Consider the following 14,924-nt stretch of genomic DNA (forward strand, 5'->3'; position numbering starts at 1 on the left):
TGGCAGAGCTATGCTGGTGTTCTTTTCTGAAAAGAGACTAATATTGCAGATAGCAGACTGTTTGGTTCAAATTGCATGTACTGCTAACAATTGATAAAGACCTTGTGTCCTCAAGCTTCTTGCCCAGCATTGACTGCAAGCTAACAATGCTGTGGACCAGAAGGGGCCAGGCGCTAAGACTTTTGGAATGCAAAGCATAAAGGGGCTAAAAGGCTCCCATGGATTGGCGTTGGACCCAAAGGTTCTCAAGGAGAATAAGAGATAACGTCACTGGACTCAAAGGGTCTCAAGCAAAATGGAGAGATATGAACAACGAAGATGACAAAAACTAGATGTATGGACCTTTTGGGGCGCCACGGGTCTGAAGAATGCACCGAGTTCAGAGGTTGTCACACAAGACTACACACACAATAAATTAAATATATGCCCAATATAAATGACTAACTTTGGCCCTTACCACGAGTGTGAAATTGTCAGCACACAGGTTCTGGAGGCACATCGTGCCACAATCAAAAGAAATTCCTGAAGACCTCCGGAAAAAAGCTGTTGATGCCTATTACTCTGGAAAGGGTTACAAAGCCATTTCTAAGGCTCTGGGGCTCCACCAAACCACAGTAGTTAATCTTCTCAGGTGTGGCTGTCCTAACAAAATCTCTCCAAGAGCAAGGTATAAAATCATCCAGGAAGTCACAAAGAACCCTAGAACAACAGTAAGAACCTCATACCAACAGTCAAGCATGGTGGTGGTAGTCTCATAATTTGGGGATACTTTGCTTCATCAGGACCTGGACGACTTGTTATCATTGAAGAAACCACGAATTCTGCTCTGTATCAGAGAATTCTACAGGAGAATGTCAGGTCATCCGTCCATGAGCAGAAGCTGAAGTGCAGCTGGGTCATGCAGCAAGATAATGATCCGAAACAAACAAGCAAGTCTACATCAGAATGGTTGAAGAACAAGACATTTAAAGTTTTGGAGTTGCCTAGACAAAGTCCAGACCCACTGAGATGTTGTGGCAGGGTCCGAAACGAGCAGTTTATGCACGGCACTATAAGAGACTGATCAATAACTACAAGAAGCATTTGGTTGCAGTTATTGCTGCTAAAGGTGGCGTAACCAGTTATTCAGTCTAACGTGCCGATTACTTTTTTACAAAGGGACAATGGGTATTGCATAACTTTAATAAATAAATGAAATAAGTATCAAAATGGGTTAATTGTTCACTCAGGGTCCCTTTTATCTAATATTAGATTTTGGTAGATTTTTTGTCAGAAATATGCAAAAATGCTGAAAATCAGACAGGGGGCAAATACTTTTTCACGCCCTCGAAAAAACGCCACTACCAATAAAGAAATATTAAGGTATTTTTTTTTCTCTCCCTGCTAAAAAAAAAAACACACTGAGTAAACAAATAAACGTGCAACATTGACTATGTACATGTAACGCCCCCGAAGAGTAGGGAGCCTCAATCTAGCACGGAAATTACAAACTAATGTACACACTCATAGTAAGCACATTTTATTTTATGGTAGTATAGTTCTAAATGAAAATCCAAGATAAACTACGTACAGAACAGCAGTCTTTCTGAAGTTCTTAGATGGTTTTGCTGTTTTGTTTTCAGTTCAATTGTAATTCCCGTACAAATAAAAACAAGGTGCTTACTATCTATGAGAAGATTTAGTTTCAGTTTCTCTTGCAGAGAAATTACAAACAAGCAAGTTACAGTGAGAAAAAAAAACAACCAAGTAGGATATATTGAGTTTTTACAGAAATCAAGCTGATATTCTGAGATAACTTTTGGTGCAGAAAAACATCTACATAACACTATTGGACTTAACTGCCACATCATCATTGTCCCGCCCCTTAACAGCCAATACACACTCCTAATTCACTGGTACAGAACTCCTCTGACCTTCCAACTACCACCAAAGAGACTCTCAGTAACTGTCACCGATAAATGTGCTGTAGTCAAAGTAGGTTAGCCACAAACGCTGCTACCGACAGGCGTATATATGTATGTACACACACACACACAGTACTGTGCAAAAGTTTTGGGCAGGTGTGAAAAAATGCTGTAAAGAATGCTTTCAAAAACAGACATGTTAGAAATGAAGCTGGAAGAAATGAGACAGCAACAGCATCTTGCGAAGATGGCACACCCACAATTCATGGAAGTCTACACCACCCCTAACAGAATGAAAGCCATCAGAGAGATAGAAGGTCAGAACAGCTGGGTTCAGGTAGGCAGAAGCACGGAAAAAAAGAAACTTCATCAAACACAACCACCAGAAATCAAAACCAATAAATTTGACTCACTTCAAAATTTTGATGAGCAAAACCAACAACAAAAGAACGAAAGAAACAACATCCAGGACCCTATTGACAGTGGTGACCAGACAGCAAAAAGAAGGGAGGTCATGACTGTTGGGGACTCCATATTGAGAAACACAGCAAGTTCAATTCGCAGTTTGGACCCCCTCACTACAACAGTGTGCTGTCTTCTGGGAGCCTCTGTCAAGCACATCACTGAGAACGTGGACAGGCTCGTAGAACGAAAAGGAGACGACCCGGTAGTAATCGTCCACCTCGGTACAAACAACATTGGAAGAGACAGACCAAAATCCCTGCAAAACAAATTCAGAGCGCTAGGAAGGAAATTAAGAGAAAACCAAAGCTGTGGTATTTTCTGGTATACTACCGGCACCTTGCAAAGGACCATATGGACAGCTGGAAATAATGAATCTAAACGCATGGCTGAAGATGTGGTGCACAAGGGAAGGCTTCACTTATCTTGATCATTGGACCACATTCTACAACGAGGACTATCTGTAGAGATGGGATGGACTTTATTTCAATAAAAAGGGAACCAGTCTACTTGGAGAAAAGATCCTTGAGCAGGTTCAGAAGCATTTAAACTAGAAAGGAAGGGGGGAGAAATCAACAAAAAAAACAGAAGGGAGACCGCATCAAAACAAGAACAACAACTCAGGTAAGACAACCATTAAATGCATTTATCTAAATGCTAGAAGTATCAGAAACAAAAATTTAGAACTTGAAGCTACTGCACTAATAAGTAACTATGATGTGATAGGTGTTACAGAAACTTGGTTGTCTGAGAGTGATGGGGACAAATATAATATTTGAGGGTATACACTGTATAGGAAAGACAGAAGAGGAGGAGGGGTAGCGCTATACATAAGAAACAGTCTTGAAGCCCAGGTGTTAAACCTAAACAAAGAAAATAAAGCCGAATCAATATGGGTCAGAATAACGGACACAAATTCAAAGGGCATAATAATAGAAGCATGATACAGACCGCCAGATTCATACGGTGAGCAAAATAATCTTTTATACAATGACATTAGAAATGCGTGTAGCAAAGGAGAAGCCATACTAATGGAGGATTTCAACTTCCCCCAAATAAAATGGGAAAACCCGTGGGGAGCACGACGGATGAAACTGAAATGGTGGATATGACAAATGACTGCTTCCTAACACAATTTGTCAAGGCACCGACTAGAGGGGAGGCATGCCTTGATTTAGTCTTTTCAAATAACGAAGATAGAATAACTAAAACAGAGGTCAGAGAACAACTAGCAAACTCAGACCACAACATGGTCTCATTTGAAGTGCTTTTTAAAACCCCAAAAGTAATGACTAAAGCTAAGGTTTATAATTTTAGAAAAGCAAACTATGAAGGTATGAAACAGAGACTAACAGAAGTAGATTGGAGTAAAATAGAGAAAACATCCACAGAAAAAGGATGGCTGTTCTTCAAAAATGTAGTAGTAGAGGCGTAAAACAATTACATCCCTAAAGTAGATAAATCTAAATGTAAAACTAAATTGCCAAAATGGTTTAATAGATCAATTAAAAAAAAAAATTCAGTGAAAAAAGGCACTTTACAGAGCATTAAAAAAGGACCAAAAAGAAAGTACACAGAAAGAGAACACGGAACTGCAAACGCAAGTCAAAAAGGAAGTTAGAAAAGCCAAGAGAGAAATAGAAATGAACATTGCTAAGTTGGCTAAAACCAATTCCAAAATGTTTTTCCAATATTACAACAGCAAGGTTAAATGTCCAAGAGATACAAATGGCAAAATTGTAGATGAAGAAAAAAAAATAGCAAATACATTAAATGATTACTTTTCACAAGTTTTTACAAAGGAGGATGCGGATAATATGCCCCACGTCAACCAGTTCCTATCCAGTTTTAAATAACTTTAACATAACCGAGGAAGAAGTGTTAAAGGGACTAGGAGCTCTTAAAATAAACAAATCCCCTGGGCCAGATGAGATCCTCCCAATAGTACTCAAAGAAATGAAAGAAGTTATTTACAAACCGCTAACCAAGATCATGCAGCAGTCTCTTGACACAGGGGTGGTACCGACAGACTGGAAAATTGCAAATGTAATACAGATCCACAAAAAGGGAAAAAAAACTGAACCAGGTAACTACAGACCAGTAAGCCTGACTTCTATTATATGCAAACTTATGGAAACTATAATAAGATACAAAATGGAAAATTACCTATATGGTAACAATATCCTGGGAGACAGTCAACATGGTTTTAGAAAAGGGAGATCGTGTCTAACTAACCTGCTTGATATTTTTGAGGATGCAACATCAATAATGGATAATTGCAAAGCATATGACATTGTCAAAAGCTTTCTGGAAATCTAAATAAAACAAAGTCCCACATAAAAGATTAATTCTCAAACTGAACGCAGTAGGGATTCAAGGAAACACATGTACATGGATTAGGGAGTGGTTAACATGTAGAAAACAGAAAGTACTGATTAGAGGAGAAACCTCAGAATGGAGTGTGGTAACCAGTGGAGTACTACAGGGATCAGTATTAGGTCCTCTGCTATTCCAAATCTACATTAATGATTTAGATTCTGGTATAGTAAGCAAACTTGTTAAATTCGCAGACGACACAAAAATAGGCGGAGTGGCTAACACTGTTGCAGCAGCAAAGGTCATTCAAAATGATCTAGAGAAGATTCAGAACTGGGCAGACACATGGTAAATGACATTTAATAGAGAAAAGTGTAAGGTACTGCACACAAGAAATAAAAATGTGCATTATAAATATCATATGGGAGATACTGAAATTGGAGAAGGAATCTGTGAAAAAGACCTAGGAGTTTTTGTTGACTCAGAAATGTCTCATCTAGACAATGTGGGGAAGCTGTAAAAAGGCCAACAAGATGCTTGCATATATTGTGAAAAGTGTTGAAATTTAAATCAAGGGAAGTAATCTTAAAACTGTCCAATGCATTAGTAAGACCTCATCTTGAATATTGTGTTCAGTTCTGGTCACCTCGCTATAAAAAAGATATTGCTGCTCTAGAAAGAGTGCAAAGAAGAGCGACCAGAATTATTCCAGGTTTAAAAGGCATGTCATATGCAGACAGGCTAAAAGAATTGAATCTGTTCAGTCTTGAACAAAAAAAGACTACGCATTCAAAATTCTAAAAGGGATTTACAATATCGACCCAAGGGACTTTGACCTGAAAAAAGAAACAAGGACCAGGGGTCACAAATGGAGATTAGACAAAGGGGCATTCAGAACAGAAAATAGGAGGCACTTTTTTACACAGAGAATTGTGAGGGTCTGGAATCAACTCCCCAGTAATGTTGTTGAAGCTGACACCCTGGGATCCTTCAAGAAGCTGCTTGATGAGATTCTGGGATCAATAAGCTACTAACAACCAAACGGGCAAGATGGGCCGAATGGCCTCCTCTCGTTTGTAAACTTTCTTATGTTCTTATGTTCTTATTCCTTGTCTCTGTGGTATAAATATCTGTCAGACTCATCCACTGAGTTTGTTGGAATTGACAGACAGCGCTGAGCTAGCCTTGTGAGCAAGCCCGGGCAAAGTAGGACAGGTCTGTAGCTGGACAATATATCCAGAGGTTAAAAAATATGTGAAGTCTCTAAAAATTATATTTGTTTTATATTTTTTTTTATCCTGCGGTTACTTTAAATGTATTTTTCTGCTCATACTACTACTTGATATATATTTGGCTTCCAAATTCTTTTACACGATCCACTTTGATATATTTTGGAAACATTTTAAAATCTAGGTCTAATTTGGCTCGCCTAATGGTACCAGCAGTTGAGATGTCATACTGAACACGCCCGGATACCCGTGTCTACCAATCAGTGACTAGAGCCCAGTTATTGGCTACTTTTAAGTGTCAATCAAGAAATCATGCCCAGTTCAAGATGAAAGGAAATAATGGCATTAGGAACCTGTAACGCTCCATATAACTTAATTGGATTTTAATGTGGGGTATAAGTACACAAAATAGACCAGATATTACGGTGCACAATGAATTTCACGGTCCGTGTCACATTTTTCATGCCTGTGAAATGGGTAGGGCCCTAGTTATGATGACAACCAGTAAGTAAAATTTCTGAAGAGACTTCATGTATATGGTTATCAAAGGTAGTGTTACCCAAAAAACAGATACAAAGTCAATCAGTGCGTTTACATGAACATAAGAATTCCGATATTTTTTGGAATATATAGTTTTCCGAAAAGTAATTGACATCACAAATCATGTAAACATATTTTCCAAAAACGGATCGCAAAATTCCAAAAGTGAGTTTTTCTACAGGGTATGAATGCTTGTGACTTTTAGGTGCGTGCATTTCCCTGCCGAGTGACAGGCAGGAGATCGAGACAGGTTAAAGTTGATACACCCCGCAGGCAAAAGGATTAATTTACATATCAACACACTGAACAGTACAACAGTGTAGGCAAATTTTGGTGGGGATCTACTGTACAATCTCTGAACTAATCTTCTCTGTTCAATAATAAATGAACTCTGGCTACTCATATGGCCTGTCGGCGGTTTCGACTTACTCACTCTTCGGAATCCAACCCTGGTTCTCTCTCACTCACATATCTTTAGCCCAGTTGCCACTGGTTTTGCAGCAGCCCTTAGGTGAACCTTTTTATATCTCACGCTCTGCTGGAACACACCTACCTGCTGATTAGATTCCACACCTGGTAGTAACACACAGCAGGAAGGATCTCCCAGGAGCATGAGGTACATTCACTAAATTACAATAAACACACATTCAGAGGTCATGTTAACGCAAAATAAATCCACTGGACGGAAAAATATTTTGTCTTGCGTTCATGGGAAACACATTATGGAAAAGGGACGCAGACATGCACATTCGCGGTAATCTATTACACTGCAGCAGAATGACCATAAAATACTTGCTTGTTTTAAAAAAACAAAAAACAAAAACAAAACACTGTTCTGCAAAATAACAGCATGGATTACAGTACACTCCAGTCCTGTAGGTGGCTGCAATAAGCCTCATATTTGGCTTACACAGCGATATTGAGGATATTTACTTCCAGGCCCTGTCCACACTACAAAACCAATCTTGAAAACCACACTCAAAAACATTTAATTAATCCAGCTCAAAGCATCCACAATGAAGTATCATTTCATGTTTAGTCGGGCGTAATGCATAAATACACAACTAATATTAAAATAGTTTGGTTACAGTTCCTAGCAGCACAATGAACAGTGGAAATTAACACGATCGTATCCCACACTGCACAGAAATTTCCAATACCACTGGAGCAGCAAATTCTAGCTAAGTAAAATGCATTGAGAATTTACAGTACAGTATGTACAGTAGCTTTATGAAAAAAGGCATGCGCTGTTGCAAGGAGTGGACAGTTTACACACACTGGGGATTTAGAACAAGAGAGATGCACAGGATAATCTGTTGAATGCTGCATAAAAATTTTCAACTTCACTAAATCTAATATACCGGACAATTCATGCCTCAGTCTTACTGCAGACTGAACCAAGCCCTGTGTTCCCATCCTAGTCACTACTGTATATGTGCAAAAGCGCTACGTGTCCCAAAAAATGTTATCCATGTATATGGTTGAATTTATCGGAAGTGTAATTAGATTATCCAAGTCCTAAACATAGAAAAGCAAAGTTTTCAGAAAACCAGTTTTCCGATTCAGTTTTCTAAATACATTTGTTTTCTGAAAACTTGATCTCATGTAAACATACTGAACTCACCTACAGTGTTATAAGACCCTTGGAAACTGTGTACTCCCAAGTACTGGAAATATAATCTGGACAATTTGTGTTTTTTGAAGCAATATACAGCTGGTTTCAGAATGCGTTTTCTGAAAAGTGTGTTTACATGACATAAATTATGTCAGTTTTCAGAATACTAGTGGAATATTTTCTGAAAATTCACTTTTAGAATGTTACGATTACTTTTTATATCCGAATTACTTTTCTGAAACTATATATCTTGAAAAATACTGAAATTGTTACGTTCATGTAAATGTAATTTTTTTTTTTTTTTTTTTGTGGATAATTTAATAGACTTTAGTACTAGGTATTAAATCAATCAGCCAGCATTCTTTTGCAAAAAAATAAATGAGGCAGCCTAGCTGACCTGACATAAGGAAAACTTGGTGGAAACTAGGATTTAATAAAAAAAAAAAAGAAAAAACACACACACACAGCTGGAAAATAACCAGATAATTACTAACACAAAATGCTGAAATCAGTAGGTATCGCTAACCAAAAAAAAAAACGACACACCAACTCCATCCTGTTTACACATTAATTTTGTCACACATCGATATTAGCAGCTTAATTCTGACCCTACCTGCCACTTAGGATTTTGATTAAATTACAAATTGTTCCACACAAACTTTGTGAGAAAAAACTCACTCGATAAATAAGGGAAATTCCATAATTTCATCATTAAAGAATTTGCATTAACCTATATTTTCCCAAGGTGATTTTTTTTCGTTTTTTTTTTGTTGTTTTTGAGCTTTTAAGTGAAGACTGAGACTTGAGTCAAGGCGTGACTCAACTTTTCTACTATTACTGTAACTTTAGGTCTCAATAGCTTTGTGGAGACACTAAAGTAGTCTGCCTTTCATTTTAGTATCCACACAGCAATAACAACCTTTCCAGATGCACATTTATTCATTCAACCAATTTTAAAAGTATTTTTGGTCATTTATCCTCTGTAATAATTCAGCTGATATTTAAAAACGAGGCTTTGCATAGTTAATGTAGAGCTGTGTAAAGAATTTAGAGTCTGTTTTTATGAATACAATAGTTTTATATTTATGAAACTGTTCTTTACCGTTAATGAAACCATCAATATTCTAGAACAGGTTCAAAAATATCAAACTTGATTTTATTAATAAAAACACTTTGAAAAAAACATTATTTAAATCAGTTAAAGTTTTATGATTAGAGCTCACAATGTATAAGAGTTAAAAGCCTCTAAATATTATCTCAAACAATCCATCAGCGACAACAGTTCAGTGCTTTTTCATCAACATTCATTTCCTAATAAAAAAAAAAAAGTTTGATTTGTTTTGCAGACCAAGAGATTTGCTAGAAACTACCTGTAATGATAGCTCTCACTGACCTCCTCTTCAGTTAGCTGAACAACTTTTAAAATCTTTCCATTTTAGAAAAGCTTGTGTAACTTGAATTTTTTAAACAATGTACTGTACATGACACTTTGAATCTGATATACATATATATATATATATATATATATATATATATATATATATATATATATATATATATATATATATATATATATATATTTGGAAGAACCTGTCTGTCACACTTACAAAATTCTTAATTGTTTTCTACTGCTCAAGTCAAACCAGCTGAAATTCTGTCCAGCTATAACTGGGGATATCTTTAACCAACAAAACTTGTTTCTCTAAGCTCAGGCCATTTTCATCTAGTTCCCAAGAAGTACATCTGTTGACCAAGATTATGGAGAAATGTACCTTTTCCTTTTTTATTTACAGGTGGTCACTGATTAATATAGCGACATACTTCTCGAACAGTGCTGTGCTTTACAGTATAACCAACTTGTTTCAGTATAATGGTATATATACAAACGGTGATGCAAATAACTGGAGCACAGGAGGGTACGCAAGTAAAATGCACCAAATCAGCAAAAGGCAAGTGAAAGGCACACAAAATGAAAACAATTAAATTCAACTGTTGCATCAGTCACTACGCGTTTTGTGTGAACTTTATTAATTTGGGTTATGAATTCTCTTTTTTTTTAAATCTATGGTTTCTTACTTAAATGCTGCACGTTTACCAGGTTAAATCTTTTGGAGTTTGATGTGCAATTATCAAGGGATTGTAAGGAAAGGATGTCATTTTACAACTTTTAACTGCAAATACTTACTGTCCATACCATGTATTAAAACATGCTTTAAACCAATACCATACTGCTTCTGTATTATAATACTATTACATTGATTGTACTGGGAACATGATACTGGTTACCATTTTAGATATTTATTAAACTATCAATGCAATAACAGTGACCCACAGTGATATAAAAGCCAGAGACATTCTACTAATGTAATCAGATTCAAATAGGAAGTTCAACCACTGATAGCGCAGTTTATAAAATGGAAATGCTTAACGTTCTAACCCCACCCAATGTTTCCATGTACTCCGGGTTATACTTTATAATGCAGCATCATTATTATTATAATTATTATTATTATTATTATTATTATTATTTAGGATACTACAGAAATGAAGACATATGAATATTGGCTTCAATTGTGCTGTTTTTGCTATCCTCCCCCCCCCCAGTCAGCATTGAGCATTATGCAGGGCGACAAGGGAGTTTGGCCGCAGACAACCTTAATCAAACCCGGTTCAAAACAGGCCCGAGGCCTACAAAACCGGCTAAAACATAAATAAATATATAGATTGGGTTACTTCAACCACAAATTTCGATTTAAATGAAGCAATGAAATATCTACGTTTACCTTAAATAAAACATGTACGAGCTATGTACATCTTTTAAATAAATCTTTATAAAACAGTTAGGCCTAACCCAGACGATAGCGTTAATGAGTTTGGTAAAATAAGACTTGCCTCCCAAAAATTTAAAACAAAAACAAAACATTAAAAGGCAAGAACAATTCCCAAAATAACTGGAACATCGCGTTTTAATTTAGACTAAATTATTAGATTTGTTTAGATACACAACTGAAATTGTAAAACATACTTGTAGCGGGTTACGACGTTTTAAAAGGAAATACGTGCTTAACGCATTTCAAACTGGAGAAAAATGGTAATCATTTAAATCTAAATAAAACGCCACGAGTGTTAATACTAGTGCGACATATTGTACTGGCACGGGCTTCCTAGGAGTATTGTCTCGTTTATTGTTGTTTGATTAGCTACGTTACGGCCAATGTGGTGTACCATGTGTGTGTGTGTATATATATATATATATATATATATATATATAATAGATATATATATATATATATTTAAAAATTTCATATTATCACACAATGCATCTTAAATAGCTCTTCATAATGCAATAAATTGATCTAACCAAAACTCCAGTAAGATTGCACAAGATCGGCGAATCAAGATACAATGGTAAATATGACTATTGTTCCAGATTACAAAAAAGATATAACTGCCTAAAGCCGTGCAGATCACACAAATACAGAAACGCCACCTTTTACAATATTTTCTCAACCCAGAATTAACGAGTATAATGATTACTATACTTACAATCTCCGATTGATCTTGGTCAATCTTCAGCTGCTGTTTTTTTGTGACATAGTTCGTAATTTCGTGGTTGCCATGTAGTTCTTACCACTGGCAGCTGAAGTTCTGAGGGAGATTACAATTGACAAAACCTCAAAGCGGCAGAGCCGCCTCACAGTTACAAACTAACCCCCTGCTGGGATGAATCTGCCATTACACAACAACAATAACAACAATAACAACAACAACAACAACAACAACAAACCCAGTATTCCTGTTGCTAAATCGTTTACAGACTGTAAAGTATTTTAATGGTTTGGTAAAAATGACTGGAGCGGTGCTATAAATCAGTGCAGTGCAACAAACCAGCCTTTCTACTTCTTCTGAACTGATAGGACGTACACAGCTGATTTTAAAGCTGACTGAGACCATGCATATTGAAATAGCTTAATAAATGTGAGACTTACACGGTCAGCATAGACTACTTCTAAACTATACCACATTTGTGACGTAATTCTCGTATAGTTTATTTTTTATCCATACGTAAACTGTGTACATGTTCAGTCATACGCAATATAAATAGGTTCCTAATTAAATTATATCATTATGATAACATGTATAATCTTACGAAACCTATGTCCTGAGCTTCTCTGCTTGGTTCACAGTGACTTAAGTGTAAAGTGATGACAAGAGTGGGGTGGTTGTGACTAAATTGGGTTATTCTCTAAATGTAAATAGATGTACCTGCAGTGAAGAGTTAAAACAAAGCAAAGTGGAGCAAGCATTTGTCTATAGTACTCAATGTAACAGCTGGGAAAATGGGAGGGTGAAATTCACTGAGAAACTGATGGAGGCAATGACAAGGTGACAGCAGGGATGGGGGCAGCTGTGTCTTTAGAGTATGGTGGTGGTGGGGGGGGGGGTAAATAAGCACAATAGAAAGGCTGTCTCAAACTTCTCAAGTTTGTACCACTTTAAAACACGTATTAAAACTCAAGGGCACAGAGTGGTTCTGGAATGTACATTTTATTTATTTGTATTAGGTTTCAAATTTTATTTGTATCCACTATAGAAGAAGTGGGACAAGCTTTGCCCGGAAGCAGTATAGCCCCAAGTGTTAAAATAGGTGCCAATAGCTTATGTTGGTAATTGTAGCTAAAAAAAAAAAAAAAAAAATCCATACATTTTCTAAGCCATGCACAATACAGGTCTCAGATATGTTGATTTGAAAGGAATCTGCATTTTAGTAAACATGTATTTTCATTTTAATACATGATACCACGTACTACACTAGGTTAAGAAACATAAGAACAAAAGAACATTTACGACCAAGAGGAGGTCGTTCGCCCCATCTAAGCTTGACCGCTCCCTTGTAGCTGATTGACTGATTGATCTCAGAACTTTGTCAAATTGAGTCTTAAGATCCAAGTGTTTTTGCCTTTTTTCTGTGAAGGATGCTATGTAAATGAAATTGGTCTGGTAAATTGGTATGGTACAAGGCAGCCCATTTCATACACTCACCACTCAGTGTGAATAAGTTCATTCTTTCTCCTCCTATGTCTTTATGGCTTCATTGCCAGCTGGGTCATGATTTCTGTACTGCACTTTAAGTATTGGCTTGGGTTAACTATGTCAGCTCCTTTTAAGATTTTAAAGACTTCAATCATGTCCCACCTGATTCTTTGAGTCACTTATTTCAGCCTGTCTTCGTAGCTCAGTCCTTTTCGTCCTAGGATTAGTCTGGTTGCTCTCCTGTGGACTCTCTCTAGGGCGGCAATGTAACTTTAGTGTTTGCAGGCCTTGCTTTCAGATGGTCTTGCACTTCTTGGGTTATTTCACCTGGATATTTCTCCCCACATGGCTTTCTTTCCTGTGAGTAATGAACCAACTGCTTCACCTAATGATTGACCTACTTTACTGCCTCTTAGATGCTTTGTCATAAGAACATAAAAAGCATCTAAGAGGTCCTAGAGTGCCAATATTTTTGTCTGTGACTGTCTGTAATAGAATTAGAACTAAACATTTGCCAATATAACCTAATATCATTCCATTTATGAGCATGTTAAAAACATGGTCAAATGTGGTAAATGCATAGCATACCCATGGGAAAACCCTTCTAAATGTTTATCACAGTATTTTTGTATGGTATTTTTACAGTTTTACCATACATTTCTAATGGTTATCTATGCATTTACAATGCTTACCTATGCTTTACCATGCTTTGATAGGCTTTTATTATGGTAAACCTTTAAAACGGAATCATTGTGAAACTGCCAAAGGTCTTTGGTATACTTTTAAAAGGGTTAATAAACCTTGTGAGGGGTATGTAATAATATAATGAATTGGTCAACTAAACTGTCAAAATCATAACAGAGGGACCGAGCTTATCACAATACATATTTCTCTAAGGATGTACAGCAGAACTATTATGGAGACTGTAATACACCTAACCATTATCTAGAGACACTGACATCTTGTGGCACAAAGTGTAAAATACAGCTTCCTTCTCTGTACAATTCAAGTACTCACACTTAGGAGTGGCTTCGCAAACCCCAATTATCAGTTCAGACCATTTTCCTCAGTGCAGTGTTGGGGAAGATATTTTTAAGAAGTAATCGTTACAGTTACAATTTATTAACTAGTGACAACTCTTTAAACTTTTATATAAAGCATGTCAAGGAAATCTACTGAGCAGCTTTGAAGCCATCAGCGTAATGAGGAAACCCCCAAGCTATATGGAATATGAAGGGAAGATCCTACGCATGTGTGACATGGGAATTCTGTTCCCATCTCAAATTCTAAATGGAATGTGAATTAATTTAAACAAATCCAATTCCCAATACACTGCTTAAATGATCCTAACTCAATGTACGTTACTGTATGTCTATAAGTGTTCATTGGCTGCCTCTAATTATATTCATTTCTCACACACTCTTTTGTCATTCATACAAAGACTGCAAGTGAAAATGCACACTCAGCATTATTAAAGGAAGCCACCGAACACTAAAATCTAAATCAGCTAACAGCTGATATTAATTTATTTAATCTGCAGAATGTGTTGTGGTTTACACATTTAGAACGTTTTATCATAGACTTTCTGAGTGTGAGAGATTTAAACTCATATCAGTTTGTGCATGAAAGTAACCGAATTGTAATATACAAGGGGGAATCTTAAACCATTCTCTGTGACTTCTTGGTTTCTGGTCTCCAACTTCCAACTGACAAAGAATGCTTTTAAAAAGAGTCCTAAACTAAATACTGGACACACGGTTTATCTTCACGATCGCTGAATGACTCTTCGGCGCCAAAAGTCAACAGTTCACACTTAGAAAAGAA

The 14,924-nt window shown here is 36.6% G+C and overlaps 1 protein-coding gene across 3 annotated transcripts in view; it reads right to left on the reverse strand.

Moving 5' to 3' along the window:
* Nucleotides 1-11,707, reverse strand: part of LOC121327009 (roquin-1-like) — a 118,367-nt gene extending 106,660 nt beyond the window's left edge. For all 3 annotated transcript variants that reach the window (XM_041270749.1, XM_041270751.1, XM_041270748.1), the window contains exon 1: nt 11,613-11,707. The gene's annotated coding sequence lies outside the window, so the exon portion shown is untranslated. The remainder of the gene's footprint in view (nt 1-11,612) is intronic.
* Nucleotides 11,708-14,924: the final 3,217 nt, after the last annotated feature.

The sequence above is a fragment of the Polyodon spathula genome, chromosome 14, assembly GCF_017654505.1.
Source record: "Polyodon spathula isolate WHYD16114869_AA chromosome 14, ASM1765450v1, whole genome shotgun sequence".
NCBI lineage: Eukaryota > Metazoa > Chordata > Actinopteri > Acipenseriformes > Polyodontidae > Polyodon > Polyodon spathula.